The sequence below is a fragment of the Balaenoptera physalus genome (assembly GCF_965194825.1).
Source record: "Balaenoptera physalus genome assembly, chromosome: 18".
NCBI lineage: Eukaryota > Metazoa > Chordata > Mammalia > Artiodactyla > Balaenopteridae > Balaenoptera > Balaenoptera physalus.
Window position 1 is genome coordinate 35324202 of NC_138899.1, and position 20371 is coordinate 35344572.

At 34.2% G+C, this 20371-nt stretch overlaps 1 long non-coding RNA gene across 1 annotated transcript in view; it reads right to left on the reverse strand.

Annotated features, from left to right (window-relative positions):
• LOC309647495 overlaps positions 1-20371 on the reverse strand; it is a 52834-nt gene continuing 32463 nt past the window's right edge. Inside the window, exon 2 of the long non-coding RNA XR_014256085.1 lies at positions 1-20371. This exon is cut by the window's right edge and continues 12458 nt beyond it. This is a non-coding gene — a long non-coding RNA (uncharacterized lncRNA).

Consider the following 20371-nt stretch of genomic DNA (forward strand, 5'->3'; position numbering starts at 1 on the left):
TTTCCTAAAATAACAGCACCATGTTTATACCATTAGTCTAAATGCTCTCCATAAAACTCACTAGAGTTAAATCACAAACCATAGACAACATGGTGCCATGTCTGTCATTGTTGGATAGAAATAAAATAAAGTAACTCTCAATATAAAGAAATTCAACTCACAGCTGCATTACCACTTAAAATTTTTGACAGGTAAAGAATAATCAAGATGACATAAAGAGTGGGAAATGATCTTGAGAAGTTTCTGTTCTAATATAAAATAATCTTTCTAATAGAATGTGTCTTCTTCTGGCTTTCCATGAAAAAAGATTACTTGCCTGATTATTATATCTTTATCTACCCAGGATATTAATCAGTCAATGAATTTAATCAATATATTTTTTGGATAATTTAGGGTTTAAAAGCACTCTTCAGTCATGTGCCAGGGGCAAAATACAGAATCAGCTTCCCAGTATCTTACTTGAATAGATAAAGTAATATTATTCTCGTCAGTATGGTTTTTAACATCCATTCCAATGTAATTTATTTTTAATTAAAGATAAATTCAGTTTTAAGGGATTTCTCTGTTTCCCTAAATTAGGTATAACATGCTTTAAAAATATATTAAGAAGTCACTTATGTAGTGCTTACTATGTGGCAAGCACTGTTCTAAGTGGTTCTTTAAAAAAAACAATTAATTTAATAATGCTATGAGATAGGTATAATCATTATTCGTCTTTCATAGAGAAATTCACATGAATTAACTGTGGCTACAGAGGGTAGCTTCCCACCAGGAGTCACAATAAAGATAAATGGTAAAGCTAGAGTTGTGACACTAAAGCCAGAGTACACGCTCCTACGCACCATGCTACACTGACTATTTTTGAAAAAACAAAGCTTTTCATCTGATTTATTTTTTAGCAGCATATTTTATTATCATTATCATCAAAGCATTAAACTACTTGGTGATGCCATACGATCTGTTTGGGGCAAAATTAGTCACATAGGAAGTTCCAGCTAAGTATGTCCACATAATGTAATATGTTTTATAACAACCCTAATGGCATTATTTTTGAAAGATTTGTTAGTTTGCTGATAATTTCCTTTCCCACTTTACAGTAAACTTGTGTCATTAAGAATACTCTCTTAGAGGCTTTTTGGTGGGGCTAATGGCGGACTCCTGGAGGGCTCATGCCAAGGAATACTTCCCAGAAATTCTGCTGCCAGTGTCCTTCTCCCTGGGGTGAGCGACAGCAGCCCCCCGCCTCTGCAGAAGAACCTCCAACACTAGCAGGAATTATTGACATATAGTAACTCCACAGCATGTGGCCCCAAGAACAGCCCTAAAAGCCATGTGGCTGACAGGATATTGGTGCTCTGGCTGGGTGTCAGGCCTGTGCCTCTGAGGTGGGAGAGCTGAGTTCAGGACATTGGTCCACCAGAGACCTCCCAGCTCCACGTAATATCAAACAGCGAAAGCTCTACCAGAGATCTCCATCTCAACACTAAGACCCAGCTCCACTCAACGACCAGCAAGCTACAGTGCTGGACACCTTATGCCAAACAACTAATAAGACAGGAACACACCCCACCCATTAGCAGAGAGGCCGTCTAAAATCATAATAAGGTCACAGACACCCCAAAACACACCACTGGACGTGGTCTTGCCCTCCAGAAAACAAGATCCAGCCTCATACACCAGAACACAGGCACCAGTCCCCTCCAACAGGAAGCCTACACAACCCACTGAAACAAACTTAGCTACTTGGGGGCAGACAGTGAAAACAACAGAAACTATGAACCTGCAGCATGTGAAAAAGAGACCCCAAACACAGGAAGTTAAGCAAAATGAGAAGAGAGAGAAACACACAGCAGATGATGGAGCAAGGTAAAAACCCACTAGACAAAACAAATGAAGAGGAAATAGGCAGTCTACCTGAACAACAATTCAGAGTAATGAGAGTAAAGGTGATCCAAAATCTTGGAAACAGAATGGAGAAAATACAAGAAACGTTTAACAAGGACCTAGAAGAACTAAAGCGCAAAAAAACCAGTGATGAACAAAACAATAAATGAAATTAAAATTTCTCTAAATTGAATCAATACCAAAATAACTGAGGCAGAAGAACAGACAAGTGAACTGAAAGATAAAATAGTGGAAATAACTACCACAAAGCAGAATAAAGAAAAAAAATGAAAAGAGGACAGTCTCAGAGACCTCTGGGACAACATTAAATGCACCAACATTCGAATTATAGGGGTCCCAGAAGAAGAGAAAAAGAAAGGGACTGAGAAAATGTTTGAAGAGATTATAGTTGAAAGCTTCCTTAATATGGGAAAGGAAATAGTCAACCAAGCCCAGGAAGCACAGAGAGTCCCATAAAGGATAAATCCAAGGAGAAACAGGGCAAGACACATACTAATCAAACTGTCAAAAATTAAAACACAGAAAAAGTACTAAAAGCAGCAAGGGATAAACAACAAATAGCATACAAGGGAATCCCCATAAGGTTAACAACCGAACTTTCAGCAGAAACTCTGCAAGCCAGAAGGGAGTGGCAGGACATATATAAAGTGATGAAAGGGAAAAAGCTACAACCAAGATTACTCTACCCAGCAAGGATCTCATTCAGATTTGATGGAGAAATTAAAACCTTTACAGACGAGCAAAAGCTAAGAGAATTCAGCACCACCAAACCAGCTTTACAAAAAATGTTAAAGGAAATTTCTAGGCAGGAAACACAAAAGAAGGAAAAGACCTACAATAACAAACCCAAAACAATTAAGAAAATGGTAATAGGAACATACATACCTATAATTACCTTAAATGTAAATGGATTAAATGCTCCAACCAAAAGAAATAGACTGGCTGAATGGGTACAAAAACAACACCCGTATATATGCTGTCTACAAGAGACCCACTTCAGACCTAGGGAAACATACAGACTGAAAGTGAGGGGATGGAAAAAGATATTCCATGCAAATGGAAATCAAAAGAAAGCTGGAATAGCAATTCTCATATCAGACAAAATAGACTTTAAAATAAAGACTATTACAAGAGACAAAGAAGGAGACTACATAATGATCAAGGGATCAATCCAAGAAGAAGATAACAATTGTAAATATTTATGCACCCAACATAGGAACACCTCAATACATAAGGCAAATGCTAACACTCATAAAAGGGGAAATCAACAGTAATACAATCATAGTAGGAGACTTTAACACCCCATTTTCACCAATGGACAGATCATCCAAAATGAAAATAAATAAGGAAACACAAGCTTCAAATGGTACATTAAACATGATGGAGTTAATTGATATTTATAGTACATTCCATCCACAAGCAGCAGAATACACTTTCTTCTCAAGTGCTCATGGAACACTCTCCAGGATAGATCATATCTTGATTCACAAATCAAGCCTTGGTAAATTTAAGAAAATTGAAAACCTATCAAGTATCTTTTCTGATCACAATGCAATGGAACTGGATATCAATTACAGGAAAAAATCTGTAAAAAATACAAACACATGGAGGTTAAACAATACACTATTAAAGAACCAAGAGATCACTGAAGAAATCAAAGAGGAAATCAAAAAATACCTAGAAACAAATGACAATGAAGACACGATGACCCAAAACCTTTGGGATGCAGCAAAAGCAGTTCTAAGAGGGAAGTTTATAGCAATATAATCGTATCTAAGAAACAAGAAACAACTCAAATAAACAATCTAACCTTACACCTAAAGCAATTAGAGGAAGAGGAACAAAAAATCCCCAATGTTAGCAGAAGGAAAGAAATCATAAACATCTGATCAGAAATAAATGAAACAGAAATGAAGGAAACAGTAGTAAAGATCAATAAAACTAAAAGTTGTTTCCTTGAGAAGATAAACAAAATTGATAAACCATTGGCCAGACTCACCAAGAAAAAATGGGAGAAGACTCAAATCAATAGAATTAGAAATGAAAAAGGAGGGGTAACAACTGACACTGCAGAAATACAAAGGATCATGAGAGATGACTACAAGCAATACTATGCAATAAAATAGATAACCTGGAAGAAATGGACAAATTCTTCGAAAAGCACAACCTTCCAATACTGAACCAGGAAGAAACAGAAAATATAAACAGACCAATCAAAAGCACTGAAATTGAGCTTGTGATTAAAAATCTTCCAATAAACAAAAGCCCAGGACCAGATGGCTTCAAAGGTGAATTCTATCAAACATTTAGGGAAGAGCTAACACCTATCCTTATCAAACTCTTCCAAAGTATAGTAGAGGGAGGAACACTCCCAAACTCATTCTATGAGATCACCATCACCCTGATACCAAAACCAAGCAAAGATGTCACAAAGAGAGAAAACTACAGGCCAATATCACTGATGAACATTGATGCAAAAATCCTCAACAAAACACTAGCAAACAGAATCCAACAGCACATTAAAAAGATCATACACCGTGATCAAGTGTAGGTTTATCCCAGGAATGCAAGGATTCTTCAATATACTCAAATCAATCAATGTGATACACCATATTAACAAATTGAAGGAGGAAAACCTTATGATCATCTCAATAGATGCAGAGAAAGTTTTCAACAAAATTCAACACCCATTTATGGTAAAAACCCTCCAGAAGGTAAGCACAGAGGGAACTTACCTCAACACAATAAAGGCCATATATGATAAACCCACAACCAAGATCATTCTCAGTGGTGAAAAACTGAAACCATTCTCTCTATGATCAGCAACAAGACAAGGTTGTCCACTCTCACCAATATTATTCAATGTAGTTTTGGAAGTCTTAGCCACAGGAATCAGTGAAGAAAAAGAAGTAAAAGAAATCTAAATCAGAAAAGAAGTAAAGCTGTCACAGTTTGCAGATGACATGGTGCTATATATAGAGAATCCTAAAGATGTTACCAGAAAACTCCTAGAGCTAATCAATGAATTTGTTAAAGTAGCAGGGTACAAAATTAATGCACAGAAATCTCTTGCATTCCTATACACTAATGATGAAAAATCTGAAAGAGAAATTAGGGAAACACTCCCAGTTTCCATTGAAACAAAAATATAAAATACTTAGGAATCAACCTATCTAAGGAGACAAAAGATCTGTATGCAGAAATCTATAAGACACTGATGAAGAAATCAAAGATGATACAAACAAATGGAGAGATATACCATGTTCTTGGATTGGAAGAATCAACATTGTGAAAATGACTATACTATCCAAAGCAATCTACAGATTCAATGCAATCCCTATCAAACTACCAAAGGCATTTTTCAAAGATGTAGAACAAAAAATTTCACAATTTGTATGGAAACACAAAAGACCCCGAATAGCCAAAGCAATGTTGAGATAAAAAACGGAGCTGGAGGAATTAGGCTCCCAGACTTCAGACTCTTCTACAAAGCTACAGTAATCAAGACAGTATGGTACTGGCACAAAAACAGAAATATAGATCAACGGAACAAGATAGAAAGCCCAGAGATAAACCCATACACATATGGTCACTTTATTTTTGATAAAGGTGGCAAGAATATACAATGGAGAAAAGACAGCCTCTTCAATACGTGGTGCTGGGACAACCGGACTGCTACATGTAGAGAATGAAATTAGAACATTCCCTAACACTTTACACAAAAATAAACTCAAAATGGATTAAAGGCCTAAATCTAAGGCCAGACACTGTAAAACTCTTAGAGGAAAACATAGGCAGAACATTCTATGACATAAATCACAGCAAGATCTTTTTTGACCCACCTCCTAGAGGAATGGAAAAAATAAGTAAATAAATAAACAAATGGGACCGAATGAAACTTAAAATCTTTTGCACAACAAAGGAAACCATAAACAAGACGAAAAGACAACCCTCAGAATGGGAGAAAATATTTGCAAATGAAGCAACTGACAAAGGATTAATCTCTAAAATTTACAAGCAACTTATGCAGCTCAATATCAAAAAAACAAACAACCCAATCCAAAAATGGGCAGAAGACCTAAATAGTCATTTCTCCACAGAAGATATACAGATTGCCAACAAACACATGAAAGGATGCTCAACATCACTAATCATTAGAGAAATGCAAATCAAAACTACAGTGAGATATCATCTCACACCGGTCAGAATGGCCATCATCAAAAAATCTACAAACAATAAATGCTGGAGAAGGTGTGGAGAAAAGAGAACCCTCTTGCACTGTTGGTGGGAATGTAAATTGATACAGCCACTATGGAGAACAGTATGGAGTTTCCTTATAAAAGTAATAATAGAACTACCATATGATCCAGCAATCCCACTATTGGACATATACCCTGAGAAAACCATAATTCAAAAAGTGTCATGTACCACAATGTTCATTGCAGCTCTATTTACAATAGCCAGGACATGGAAGCCACCTAAGTGTCCATCGACAGATGAATGGATAAAGAAGATGTGGCACGTATATACAATGGAGTATTGCCCAGCCATAAAAAGAGACGAAGTTGAGTTATTTGTAGTGAGGTGGATGGACCTAGAGTTTGTCATACAGAGTGAAGTAAGTCAGAAAGAGAGAAACAAATAACATATGCTAATACATATATATGGAATTAAAAAGAAAAAAAGATAAAATGGTTCTGAAGAACCTAGTGTCATGACAGGGATGAAGATGTAGATGTAGAGAATGGACCTGAGGACACGGGGAGTGGGAAGGGTAATCTGGGACGAAGTGAGAGAGTGGCATGGACATATATATACTACCAAATGTAAAATAGATAGCTAGTGGGAAGCAGCTTCATAGCACAGGGAGATCAGCTATGTGCTTTGTGACCACCTAGAGGGGTGGGATAGGGAAGGTGGGAGGGAGAGGCAAGAGGGAGGAGATATGGGGATATATGTATATGTGTAGCTGATTCACTTTGTTATAAAACAGAAACCAACACACCATTGTAAAGCAATTATACTCCAATAAAGATGTTAAAAAAAAAAAGAATACTCTCATACAAATGAGCAAACATAACCAAACAGAATCCATCATAGATACAGAGAACAAACAGGTTGTGAGAGGAGGGAGGGGGGTAAAAGGAGGAGAAAAATAAGTGAGGGAGATTAAGAGGTACAAACTTTCAGTTATGACATATATAAGTCACTGGTATCAAAAGTACAGTGTGGGGAATATGGTCAATAATTATGTAATATCTTTGTATGCTGACAGATGACAACTAAATATATCATAGTGATTATTTTGAAATGTATACAAATATCAAATCACTGTTATGTAACAGGAACTAACATAGTGTTATAGGTCAATTATACTTCAAAAACAAACAAACAAACGGAATCATAGAAAAAGAGAGATTTGTGGTTACCAGAGGTGGGAGGTAGGGGGAGAGGAATTAGATGAAGGTTGTCAAAAGTTACAAACTTCCATTTATAAGGAAAACGAAGTACTAGCAGTGTAATGTACAACATGATAATGATAATTACCACTGCTCTTCATTATAAATGAAAATTGTTGAGAGTAAATACTAATCTCGTCACAAGGGAAAACAATTGTTTTTTAATTCTTTAATGTTATATTTATATGAGATGATGAATGTTCACTAAATTTATTTTGGTTATCATTCATGATGTCTGTAAGTCAAATCATTATGCTGTACACCTTAAAGTTATACAGTACTGCAAGTCAATCATATCTCAGGTAAGCAGGAAAAAATATATTTAAACTTCTAAAATAACGTGGGAAAAAGGTAGTATTAGATGGAAAACAAGAAATTTGGGCCTGAGTTTCAAAAAGGCTAAAGCAAATTGAGGATGCAATAAGTGAAAAAAGTTTCTGGTAGAGATCTTTCTTATTCCAGAAAGCTGTAAGTAATTATAATACCATGATTATTTCTGAAAACAAATGTCTTATATTAGTTCAGTTTATTTTATTTTAAAAAATCTTCATAAATCACTTGAAAGCTATGTTTGTGAATATTGTCTCAGATTAAAAAAAAAAGTGTATGGGCCACACATTAAAAGATATCTTGTTATGTTCAGTTTCTGTTAAAAAAATATTTTCTTATACATAGCTTCCCTGTACTTGTAAAGGAATTTCCATCTTTATTTTCTTTACTCTTTCTTGTTTCTGAATATTCAATGACTTTTTCTGCAACTAATGAAAATTGAAGGTCTTCAAATGTAATGTTTGAGAGTACAGATAGTATTCAGTGGAAATTGGGAGTCATCAAGCATGTTTTTTCTTATTACAAGAACATAAAACAATCTGTACATATATTTTTTTGTAAATCTTATATATAGGAAAATATAATTAAAAATCACCTACCATAAAATCAATGGTAAAACTATTCTTTTGGGATTTGTTTTTTAAATCAGTGCAAAGCATAGTGAATATGCTAAAGATATTTATAATCTCTGACTTATTTTAATATACTTGAAATTTTGTTTCTGGTAAGAGCTATTGCTTTCTTGTGTGACTTCCTGATTAAGTTTCAGTGAAATGTGCATATAATAACAATAAACTGTATTCTATGTGAAATATTTCTTATGCATGGCATCCTTTTTTACTGGCCAGTGTTTGCTTGTGCATTAATAACATAGAAGTATTATTGAAGTTATATTTATTTGAAATAATTTAAATTATATCAGGAAATCATTAAGAAAGAAGGAGAAATTAGAGAAAAATAGGGATTGGATTTCTTAAATTTTCAGGAAGCTCTCTATCTAAAGAATAACTTTCAAACTCTATCTTTTCTTTCAAGATTCTGACAAGATAATTTTGTTGAACCGTATCATAATTTCCATGTCTATGTTTGCATTTGTGTGAAGCCAATGGTGGAAGATTAGTAAGTCTTTAGCTAAACTGAATATCACTACTGTATTTTTACTCCTATCATTTAAGTAATACTTTTTATGCTTTTCAATTAGCCACACTCCTTCTGTATTTTTATCTTGTAAATTTGAAATACTTGAAGCCAGTGCTTAAAATAGGTTTTATTATAAGGCTTTTTAAACTCATTTTATTTAAATATTCATTTTTAGTACTGTATATTTTCCCCAAGTTGTAACCATTTATATTCTCAAATTTATTAAAGGCATTCCTACAGAACTTTGCATGTTAAGTGAGGAAGGCATAGTGTAAGGAATAATCCAGTGTCTTTCTTATCTAAAATATCTGGGTTTTGGCCATAATTTGTTGGCCATAGGATCTTTTATTCATTCTATTTTGGACTCAGTTTACTTGTTTTAAAAATCTCAACATTCATTTCAGGGAGTAGTTATGAAAAGTAAGTAAAGATTATACACACACATGAATATATGCATAAATATCATATTTATCCCTGTAAGTATATTACTGTTTAATGTTCAATACATTTTTTCTTCCCTGACATCTTGTAATCATTCAAGTATTAATTTACTTATCTATTTATCTATACATTTGCCTATTCAACCAATTCATCAAGTCTTTACTATGTTCTCATGCTGTATAACTTTGGAATACACAGGTATATAAAACAGTCTTGGACCCCCAAAACACACAAACAAATGGGAAAAAAATAAAGATAAATAAATATAATTAAGTAAATGTGATAAATGCTCCAAAAGAGGTTTGTTCATGGTGGACTGTTATTACTTTTGATAATCATATGCTTTGTTTTCAAAATTCTATTTTCCACATTTTATTTCCACAAGTTCAAATGTAAGTTATACATTTATTAATAAATTATATTCCTTTTTAATGTATTTAGTTACTTGAGTTTAGTAATATGTAGCAAAAAGCATGCATTACTAAATCAATTTTATATATGCAAATATGCTTTTGACTTTTTCCTAGAAAAGTGGCATCTAAATACATTATTTGGATGGTTCTATTTTTAGTAGCTAAAATTTTTGCATTGAAATTAATAGAGTCTTATTGACATCAAATACTTCATTGAAATGAATGGGTTTTAGTAGTGAATCATCCCTACTGGAATGAATGGCATGTGTAATTTATAGATCATATAGTTACAGAAGGAAGGGACCTAATAGATCAGTAAGTCTGAGTTGTCTGCTTGGCTGGAATATAGTCCCCAAATAGAGGACAGAATGTTTGGTCCTAGCCAAAAGGCCATGAACAAAAGCTATTTTAATTTATTGCAATTAAAATGAATGGAATTCAATCTAACACATTTATGAGGATGCGATAACTATCGAATCACATTCATTTCAGTGGGGTGGGTTAGTCATCCAATTCTATTCATTTCCATGGGGATCCATTATTTATCGAATCACATTTATTTAAATGGGGATTCATTAGCTAAAAAATCTAATTAGTTTCCATGTGCATGCATTAGCTATCATGTCATCCTTCCTTTCAAAGACAATTCTCTAGTTATCAAATCCCATGCATTCATGTTTGGATTGGATTCTAGAGTTTGAAAAAGCTGTTACTCTTAATTAAATGGTAGCAATAAACTGTTATCGTTATTATACTGTTGCATATTTAAGACTATTTTCTAAATATCCAAAGACTTAGTCACCTCAATTTTCAATAGCTAAATGAAATGATCTCTCAAATACTAAAACATTTAAGTTAGCAAATCTCCAAAGGTCCAATATGTTTTTTAAAATGTGAGGATTGTATTACCTTTCTAAGTCAGGCTGTATCATTTTTTCCCTGAAACCTAGCCATTTGGTGATGTTTTCATGTTCAACGAGATTTTGAAAATGAGGGGAAATAATGTCAACCTTACAAGGCCATATGATTAAGTGCTTAGATTTATGAGTTATGTACACTAAGCTAATGTAACAGTATATGTGTCTTAGAATCATAATTGGATGGATTTCATTTTTACTTCTTGGCCACAATTCCAACTCTTCAATTATTAAAAATAATCCATGTTTTGGAGAAATCAGAATTTTCTTGTGCCAGGCTTACATAGTACCAAGTTCAACAGATAGCTAGAAATTATTACTATTGTGGTAGATTAAGCAACAAATATAGTTATTCTAAACCAGTACACACACCTTTCTCAAACTATCTTGGTACATCCTGGATTTATGCAGATAACATAGCTTTTCCTAGCCTTAAATAAATGATCTTTTAAATAATACAGTGATTTAAGTCATTTTAGTTTATAAAAAGTTCAGGGACACAGAATAATGTGAATATATTATATCAGTAATATCTTAAGGCTGTGTTGAACTAAGAGACCTTTTAAATTACTGTGAGCTTAATACTTCGAGGTAGCTATTGAGTTATTTAGCTCTTTTTCAACCTTATAACCACATTTCACAGGTTAGATGGCCATAAACACCTTATTTGATTTACTCTAAATTTAGCAATGCCATGTTTTTGTCTAAATGAATTCATCTGAGAAAAATACACAGAAAAAGTAGAAATTGCATAGACAAATAAACATGAATAGCATGAATAAAATGCTGTGTGCTAGCTAATGTGCTAGACAAATAGCATAAATAAAATGCTGTGTGCTAGCTAATAATAATTTTAGATTGCTTTTCAAATTCCATCTTTTAAGAATTAAGAATAATATGCTAATCCTATGTTAGCATTTCTGTAATATTTGAATCTTGTATCAACCATTATATTTTAAAAACCCACAAAAAACAAGCATAAATATACATTTATATTGATGTGTTGCAAAGTCAAAATGCCTAGGATTGAATCCCACTCAGTTGGTATCACTGAGACTTCGGTAAACTTATTTAAATTTCCGGTGCCTCTATTTCTTCATCTATAATATGAAGGATAAAATCAAAGCTACCTAATCGATCGTTGTGAGAATTATATCATATAATCCTTGTAAACTTCCTACTGTGGTACCAGTATGCAGACTCACACTAAGACCCATATAAATCTGTAGTACTTTTATACTATAGTTTCCACTCAGTGTTTTATAAATTAGCTATCTTGTCATTACTAAATTTTTTAAAAGACAAGAGAAACAATTAGTAATAAGCTGTCATCTAAGAATGTTTCCCTTCATGTTTTCCCTCTGAAAATAACTAAGATCAATTATATTTAAAAATGTAATGCCATTATAACTCAGAAAAAACATTTTTTTCTATACTATCAGTATTTTAAATATATAATTATTTATATAAAATTTGTATTTATGATTAAAAGCAAATAAAGATAGTCCTATAATATGGTAAGTTGCATTACCCAATTATTTTAGAACTTAAAATTTGTTTTTCCATAGATATAAAAGTCAACTTGGTAGTTGTAGCCTTCATCTCAGTCAAACATGGCATTGTTATGAGAGTGCTGAGGGGCTATGAGTAGCAGGTAGACACATGGGCATGTGAATGGTGTCCAGGGGATCCTGGGTTTTCTCCTGCCTTGTGAGGGAATGTGGAAGTGCATTAAAAGGGTCAATAAACTAACAAAAGCACTGAGTTGAAATTAAATGACTACTTATTCAGGAAATTCAACAGTGGAGTGAATGGTCAGTGTTATGGTCTAAGGCAGTGGATATAAGCATGTTTCCTGATGGGCTGGTTGTTACACATCCATGGTCAACTAGTGGTTTTAAGGGGCAACCCATGTCACGTCTTACATGCCACACTTATCATCACCAGCCATCTATCTAATGTGTACCCACATATTATGTCAGATTGAAACAGAAAGAAGGGATGGGATTCTGAAAGATCAAGTCTTCCAAGCAACTGAATATCCAAAGGGATGTTTAAATTTTTGGATACAGTGGAGATTATCAGCTTCAACTCTCTGATCTCCCCTGCACCCCAACCCCTGCCATGATTGTGAAGTATAAGATCAATCAGTTACAGAAAAATACAGAAGCTTCATTTTCTCTGCATATCTTAGAATTGTATAATTAATTTTGTAACCCTATCACACTTATTTGACCTGTTATCTTCCTTAAATATTATTCTGGTAAACATGCAACCCAGATTTAGCCAGATTTTTATGTCACACACCCTTTAAACCCACATTCCGCTTAAGTGGTAGGAGTTGGATATTTTATTAGATTTCCTTCCCCAGATATTTCTGGAAGTCTCCAATTGGGAGATTTTGGAATTCACAAATTCATCTCAATGTAGCTTATCTCCTCACTGCTCCCCTTTTAAATACTCATCTGTTTTCATATTGCAATCACCTCCCTTAAAAGAAAGACCTTTTATCTCTTTCATACTGTTTTTTCCTATTGATATTATTTCAAATTGGCATATTAAATATTGACATTAGTCTCTTCTATCACTTCCCCACACGTTAACTACAACCAGATTATAACTAAATGCCTTAGGATAACAGAAAGGAATTTAAAATAGGGGTACTGGAAACAGAAAATTATATATAGCTGTTCTCAAATTTTACAGAACTTGGCCACCCCTTAGGTATCTCCTACTAAATAGTATTCTTAACTTTCTACTTCCCTTCAGGTAGTGGCAGAAAACTTTCTCGCTGTATTAGGAGGACCCTAACACATTTCTCCTTTACCTGGAGGCTCGTGTCAGGTTTTTTTTTTTTTTTTTTTGGCTGTGTCAGGTCTTAGTTGTGGCACACGGGGTCTTCCTTGTGGCATGTGGGATCTTTGTTGTGGCGTGCGGGTTCTTGGTTGTGGCACACGGGCTTCTCTCTAGTTGTGGCGTGCAGGTTTTTCTCTCTCTAGTTGTGACGCACGGGGTCCAGGGCACGTGGGCTCTGTAGTTTGTGGCACGTGGGCTCGCTAGTTGAGGCACATGAGCTCAGTAGTTGTGGCGCGCAGGCTTAGTTGCCCTGTGGCGTGTGAGATCTTAGTTCCTCGACCATGGATCAAACCCACGTCCCCTGCATTGGAAGGTGGATTCTTTACCACTGGACCACAGGGAAGTCCCAAAACGTGTCAGTTTTTAAGACACAAATTAAAAACAACAACAACAACCAGGTTCCCTCCTGCCTTCCTACCTCAGGAGGTGAACTTCTAAAGTCCTCATTTTCTGCTCTGATGTGGGCCACTTGTCAGGCCATTTTCTAAGGATCATTGACAATAGTTATCATTCCATTTCATTTCCAGGAATTGGCTTTGCCATAGAGCTCCTACCACGCATCCATGGGAGTTTTAGAGTAAGTAGCAAGATGAATACAGAGAGTATTTGGCATTCCTTTTTGGGCAAATTGAAATGTTATAATTCTAGAACAGACCTTAGTTATTTTCATCTATATCTGCAGGTGTAATACGTCAAAGAACATGTTCATATTTATATGCTAACACATATTTCAGCATATGTCAAAAAGCAGCAAGAATTCATAGCATGATGGAGAAGTTATGGAGTTATAAGATCTGGATTTTAGACCATGTTCCTTCAAAAGTAACTTTAAGACGTTGAGAAAATACATTACTTTTATGAATCTCTCAATATTCTCAGTTATGAATTGAGAATGTAAAATGGTCTAAAATGCTTGCCTATGTGCTAATCCTCCAAGAGGAAGATAAACAAAAGGTCCTACTCTATAGCACAGGGAACTATATTTAATACCCGGTGATAAAATTTAATGGAAAAGAATATGAAAAATTATATATATATATATATATATATATATATATATCTGAATCACTTTGCTATACAGCAGAAATTAACACAACATTGTAAATCAACTATACTTCAATATAATATTAAAAAATTTTAAAATTAAAATAAAATAAAATATTTGACTATGTGCTACTCCCAGAGGAAGAAAACTGATGGATGGAAAATATTTAATCATATAGGTGGTGACTATGTTTTTGTTTATATATTAGTAATTTTCTTTAATATTAATTATTTGGCCATCCTATCCCTGGGCAATAAGGCTCTTTCAGTTCTAGTTCCAACCTATCTCTCTAGCTTCACTTCTATCAACAGGCTTCTCTTATTCCCTGAGATCCATTCATGCTGAATTTTTCATGAGTGTCTCACATACCAGAGCCTTTCCTATTCCTTACGATGGAATTCTCTGACCATCTTTTTTGCCTGACAGAACATCTCTACTTCTTGACACAACTCAACTACTCTCTCCTCGTTAACCATCCGTGACTGTAATGCTCCAGGTAAATGCCACTGGCTGAGTCTTTTGTCTATTTCCCATGTATCTGGTTCATCTCTCTACAAAAACACTGTATAAAACAAAGTGAGTATGTGACAGCATGAAAAGAGCTAAATATTGTAGTCAGAGAAACCCAATTCCCAAATCTCAGCCTTGTCCCTTTGAGTTATATCTCTGAGGGCAAGTTATTAATCTCTCTAAATCTTAGTTTTTTAATATTTAAATAAGGATATAAATTCCTGTTTTAGATTGTTGTGATCATTAAATGACAGTATATACAGTGGTTCTAACACACAGTAAATGTCCCCAAAATGACTGTTTCCTTCCTCTTATATCTCATATTACCATATTCAAAATGTCTGTCAATAAATGGAAAAATGTTTCTCTTATTCATGACCTATGACCTAGATAAATAAAACTCTCTTGTGTACCTTCTAAGCCACAGAAACTACTTTTGTGTTTTCATCCTTTCAGACTAACAAGAGTTTTTAATGTCACACCCCATCTTGTCAGAAATATTGCAATTATAATCTCTCAGGGAGTTTACCATTTAGTTTATGCTGATGTCTATTGTGAGCAAAAATAAAACCTCCTTCTACCTCATGCTCTCCATGCCAAACCTTGGGCTTCAGGTGTCATTTATACCATTTGTTTTTCCAGAAGTGACAGCCTTCACTCTACCCTGGGGTTTTCTTTATCACTAGAATTGGCTCATTAGGCAGAATTAGAATGCATGGTTGTAATAACAAGGAATCTCCAGCAATTACCATGAAAAACCTCCAGTGGTAAGGAACCCATTGTATTAAATGTCTTTTAACTAAAAGTATCACTAGCTAAACAGTTTATGTAAATATTTTACCATGGAATAAAAAATTAGGAACAATGATGAGAAAAAAGTGAAAGACTGAGACCCCAAATTCAAATTACTTGTAGGAAAAAGTCTTGAGACACCAAGTAGTTGCAGAAGTAATTTGTCATTGGCAAGATGAGTATGCCCAACCTATTTTGTAATAGATTGTGAAAAAAATAGAACTACTGACCTGTTGATGCATTTTTGTTATGAACCCAATAGCAGATTTAACTGGCTTGTTATTGTAGAAGGGGATATGGATGTTAGAATTAGGAAGGAAGGGTCTCTCTAATATACCTGTTGACCATATAGTGCTGGCTGGGGAGGCTTTCATTTTTAGGAAGAAATTATACAATTCACTTATTGATAAATGTTTATGAATTACCCATTAAATTTAATATAAAAAATAACTATGGCATGGGCAAGAAACAATGAAAGTATTTGTAATACAGGATTATTTCTTGTAGACAATGTTAAAGTATGTATTATTACTATAAAAATCAACAGAAATGATGTTGTAACTTTATTATATACGCATTTTATGTAAGAATATTTTTCATGATAGAATTGTAACACTAATGCATACAGCAACAAATGAGAATGCAAAAATAGATCTTAATTTCAGGGTCAGAATATTCCTAGCTTCTATTGGTAACTCTTAGGAATTTTCTATAGAACTATAGTCTACATCTAAATTCTCAAAGGCAGAACCATATGAACTATAATTTTATATGTTTTTTAATTAGCAATTTTTAATACCTCATACTGCCGTGATGACTTTTTAATGCTAGAATTCCCCCTCCTTTTTTCCCTCCTGTGAAGGTGGACCACATATCACATGGCTGATTCTTGGCACTTTAATTTCAACCACCCTGGCTTCCAAAAAGCACCTTGTACACTTCACTGTTTCTGTTTTGCAATCACTGTAACAGCTTTCTGAGATATGCAGCAGTATACACTATGCATTTTAGATTAGAATCTGCCCCCCCCTAACTTTTAATCATTTAGCTTTCTGGGGGCTTCATCATTTCTGTTAATGGAAAGAAGACATTTAAACATTTGTGCAATCATTTTATTTGCAGTCTGATGAATACAGTAGCTCTAGTATAAGGACATTTGGTCATATATACTGTGCCACTTTCACTTCAATATCCCTTCCTATTTGTTAAAGGAGAGAGATTATTTTTTCATCTAATAGGGTTATAAAATAAAACACATATTTGGGGAGTGAATTACCTGGACACAGTCATCTCAGAAATAATTTCCATTAGATAGTTCTGCTGTTGAGTGTCTAGTGATTAACAGTGCACCCAGAAAGTACATTTTGTCATTTGATTTTTTTTGTACCAGAAGTTAACACTAGAAGTTTATGGAACTGGGTGTAAGAATTGTCTTGAAGAATTTTATATTTTCCTAATAGGAGTAGATTTTCACCTTTCTAATTATTTTTAAAGTGACAAAGAGTAATCAAAAAATTCCACTAGTATTTTTATATTAGTGATTTCAGTAAGAAGTTTGATCATGTTTCTAGCTCAAAATGACAACAGGACTCAAAATTGCAATAAATGCCCTTAATAAAATTCTTTTCTAAAAATATTTTTAGAATTTTCTCCGCAAGAAATATTTCAATGTAGATATAACATCTATCAGTTATTTTTCCCCTTAGGTAGTTTAGGGAGACACTGTTTAAAGATACATTTAACACAATATTCAGTTTGAATCTTATTTTTTATTCAACTGAGTAATCAATTTCAAAGAACAAACAACATTTTTTTAAGGTTTTGCTTTTCAGAATATTATTTATCAAAAATAAAATCGTTTCCAAAAAGACTCACTGTTATCATCTCCTCTTCATGCAGTAGCAATTAAGATATTTTTGGTACATTTTAACCTGCAGATTTACTTAAAGAAAATATAAATTAAAAAACTCAGATTTATGACTAATAGATAATTTGAAATTTGTGCCAAAGCTCAGAAGTTTTCAAATGCTCTGTATGCTTCCCTGTATCTGTTATTTTTACCTCTTATTTTAGGATAATGCTAAAACCTGATTTTTTTGTTGTTGATTTAGTTTTCTATGAGTTAACAGAATTATAAACAGGTGGGACCAATAGCATGAAATTCATATTTTGTTGTACTAGAAAAGACATTTACTATATGGGGAAAAACAACAACAACAACAAGAAAAAGGGGCAGTTCCTGTCTGTACTGCTGGCTTTGTGAAAATGCATTCATTTAGGAAAATACATGATTGTGGTTGGTTCTGAAATGATGAGATGGAAAATTAAGGTCCAAATTAAGAACTATAGTAAAAGGGAAGCAACATTTTTTAATTTATTTCCAACAGAGCAGAACCTAGTCTTCAAAGACTCCAAAGTCCAGCCATTAAGTAATAAGGTAGTTTTTATTGAGGAGACATGCAGGATATCCAATATAATTAGATAGTAGGCCTTAGAGGATTTACAGGACTTAGGATTTTTTAGAGTCAAAGAGCTAAGTAAGCCAGTATTAAAAGACCTACCCCTGATATGGATAAATCCCACATCTGTAAGTTGTTTTGGAGTTTTGCTTTGAACCTTAACTCAACAGTCCTTTCTCTTCGACAGGCTGCATCCATGTTTAGCCATACATTGGGCAGCTTGGGGTGTCTCCGTTGTCTCTCTCTGCCTGTCTTAAAAGTTCTTTCTCCCTATTTTCTTCCTTTTTTTTTTTTTTCTTTAGGTGCATGCTTCTCTCCAAATCATTTAAATTAAGTACTAAAATATTTTCATTACCAGAAGATTATTTTCAGATTTTAAATGTTGCATAATAGAGTAATTTCACACTGCTCTTTTAATTCTCGTGATTTAACATGGAAATATATTTCTTCCACACAACTTGATTCTCAACACTGGTGTAATTTTCCGAAGTATTCATAATGAACTGTTAATTTAGAAAGGGAAAAAAATGAGCTGATGTGATTCAACATGTGACAGAGAATTTTATAGACAGAAAATTCAATAGCTGACCAAAATATGTTTTGTGCTCTGATAGGCAGTCTGAGGCATTGTTTAGATTTATTATATTTCTCTCCAGTTCAATCTCGTCTTGTAGCTTTTCTTGTCTCCCATGGGCCCATTTCTCTTCGTTTGCTTTGTCCTCAGTGTCTAAATCTGGAAATCTCCTTTCTTTACTTTCCCCCATTCTTTCCTTATAAAAGGTTTCTGGATGTAAGCACTTTCCAGTCATTTTAATTTTTTAAACAAATAAAAGAGAGCTGCATGCATGTATTAATCCATTTTTAATAGCCACTACTGAAAGACAGGGCATTTTCCTAGTATTGTTTTGAATTGCTATTATCTTAAAAGAGTTTTATTTTTATCAATATCTATTGTGACATTCAGTTAAAATGACAAAGACTCCCATGCTGGGCAAACTGAAGAAACGCTTTAGTTCACTGAATAAAGGACTGAGGCTGGCTGTGGAGGATTTTTTAAATATTTTTGTTCATATTCTATTGATGCTATAGTTCTTCTTAAATAATTTTCATGTACTATTAAGAGAACATGGTATTTAGCATACAGATAACTTTTTCACCAGGTCGACTATCGTTACGTGAGATTTGGTACATTGCTGCCATCTATTGACAGAAAATGAATACATCTTTTAACACTAAATGTATGACAGTTAAAACTCTAGTGGATAGGCATATATTCATTTATACTTATAAAGACAGTCTCCTTATTAACATCTGTTAAAACTGAAAAGAATGAATCTAAGAGACATGGGTATAGCGAGCACATGTGCCAATATCATAGCACTGGACAGCACAGTCTCTTATATAGGTTGAAAAATAAATTTCACATACTTAACCTACAAGATTATGGGTAGAAAAAATACATTTATAATGTCAACCCCATTCTACAAATGAGGAAACTGAGGCTGAGAGAGTATTACTGATTTGCCCAAGTCATGGAGCTGATCAGGGGAAGAGTTGGCTTGAATGGAATTCTACTGGTCCTACTCTCTGGAATCTCTTTCCAATACTTTGCAGGGCTTGAACTTTCAGAACACTTGTTCCTTAACCCTTGCTCAAAATAACCGTTATGTACACACATTTACTACCTAATCAGAACCCTGCCCCTTCATTCTTTCAACAAATATTTAAGGGCCTGTTCTTGGCCAAGAACTCTTCTAAGAATTGAGAAACTGCTGGGATCAAGAAAGACAAGATCCCTGCACTGTTTGAGCTCACATTCTAGTGTGGATAGAGACAACAAAAGCATTTACACACATGGATGGCCAAGATGAGTTCAGAGAGTGGTAAGACCCACAGAAAAAAGTTAGTAGTATGAAAGTGAGAATCAAGGCACTGCTAATACTTATGGAAATGTAAAAGAAGTAAAAGTGGGCTTCCCTGGTGGTGCAGTGGTTGAGAATCTGCCTGCCAATGCAGGGAACACGGGTTCGACCCCTGGTCTGGGAAGATCCCACATGCCGCGGAGCAACTAGGCCCGTGAGCCACAAGTACTGAGCCTGCGCGA